Source organism: Astatotilapia calliptera, chromosome 23 (assembly GCF_900246225.1).
Source record: "Astatotilapia calliptera chromosome 23, fAstCal1.2, whole genome shotgun sequence".
NCBI lineage: Eukaryota > Metazoa > Chordata > Actinopteri > Cichliformes > Cichlidae > Astatotilapia > Astatotilapia calliptera.
The window spans coordinates 1,985,979-1,988,066 of record NC_039323.1 but is presented as its reverse complement, the minus strand read 5'-3'; positions in this window follow the sequence as shown (position 1 = coordinate 1,988,066).

Here is a 2,088-nt window from a genome sequence, read left to right as displayed (position 1 = left end):
ATAGACAGCGCACAATGTGCTTTGAGGCAGCAGCCAAGAAGGGTGTAGTCCGCGTCTGTGTACACCTGTGTGCACACCTGTGTGGATCAGCATGCTTGTATTACAAAGGTTTCTCCATGTAATGATCTGCTAGGGAGTTTGGGGAGTTTTATTCTATTGTTAAGTGTCCTTGGACTCAAGGTGCTTTTTAAAGGTGCTTTTTAAATAAAATCTATTATTATTATCATAATTATTATCATTATTATTATTACTTAAGTTATTTCTTTATTCAGCAGATCTGGCAGTAATCAGACCAGCAAACATGATATTTACGTCAAGTTTATGCCATTTAAAACAACGGTGTAAAAGCAAAATGTACACATCAGGCAGCTGGTTTGCCAGTTTGAAGAGACCGTAATGCTAATTTGACAAGTACAATTTTTTACTTGTATAATAAGTTTATGCTTTTGTATGTGGATAAAGTTTTGAAATGTAGTCTGACTGAATGTATGTCAAGCACCATAGATAACGTATTGGAATGTGTTACTATTGAAAGCCATGTTGAAAAAGCTAACAATATAATTATAAGTTGCATATATAGGACACCAGGATCGTGCCTTGACACATTCAATGAAAAACTTGCTGCTATGTTTAGCAACCTAAACATGCATGTCCCAGAGTAAAGCCTGCAAATAATGAACTTACCACTAAATCCCAGTTCATGAGCTCTAACAGAGTGATTGCCTCTGGAGGATTGTCGATTCCAGTGCAAGCCTGTGAGAAGAAAGCAAAACAAAAGATGAACTGCAAGTTTTATTACTTTTATTTATTGCAACGACACCTTGGAAACACAAATGTGCAAAAAAGGCAAAAAAATGTGTCACTTATAGTATCAAAGGATTATCATACCAAAAACTGACCCAGAATAAACTAGGTGCATCTGTAGCTTTAATTATATTTTAGTTTTATCTACCTGAAGGCTAAAAGAAGTCATGTGAGATGTCCCTTCTTTGGAGAAAAAAAACATTAAAGGTAACTGAAGCTTTAAATCTAAAACCTTAGCATTTTTTTTCTTTGCATGTAAGAGACCCAATAAGGGAATGTGCATCGAGGCTAGAGGGAAGGTTGTAAATGCTCTGCTTAACTATGTGGCAGGGAGCAAATTAACAATTGTATCGCCTGCTCATAAGAATGACCCCAAAGAACATTTTCAAGTACTTGGGAATGACTTTAATGGAAAGGAGACACTGTAATTTTTATAATAATTTATAATATTTAGCTTGTCAACAGCAAAATGTACACATCAGGCAGCTGGTTTGCCAGTTTGAAGAGACCGTAATGCTAATTTGACAAGTACAATGCTTTACTCGTATAATAAGTTTATGCTTTCTGTGAAATTTGCTCAAACACACTCACCGGCCACTTCATTAGGTACATCTGCTCAACCTCTCCTTCAGTCAAGAATCTAATGGCATCTCACACTCCGAGCATTTATCCATGTACACATGGCCAGGTTGGGCCACGATGAGCTGCTGACGTCTGAGCATCAGAATGAGGAAGAAAGGTGACTAAAGTCACTTTGAACGCGTCGTGATTGTTGGTGCCAGACGGGCTGGTCTGAGTATTTCAAAAGCTGCTGATCCGCTGGGATTCCCCTCAGAAACACCCATCTCTGGAATTTACAGAGACTAGTCCGAAAAAGGAAAATATCCACTGTGCGTGAATTCTCTGCGTGAAAAGTCCGCAATAACTGTCCCACCAAATGAGGTGACCGTAGATGCACAGCTTGTTACAGGAGAGGGCGGCAAAGAAAAAGAAACTAAAAGCACACAGGCCGTGACGTGACAAAAAAGAAATAGAGCTCTTGCTCCGCATCTGTAATGTCATAATAAAAGGCGCGCATCGTCTGCGCCAGCGCGTCGACGTTTCAAAACATTCACATGGACAATGAATGAAGGCACCACCATTATTACCGTGTTATGAAGTTCCGTTAACCGTCCCGCCTATGAGCCGATGAGGAACCGTCCAATCAGGCCGTCTCCTCCTCTTTGGAAAGAACCTCTGATCTTCACGAGCTGTGGATTCATCCGAGAGGCTTTTTTAAACTGA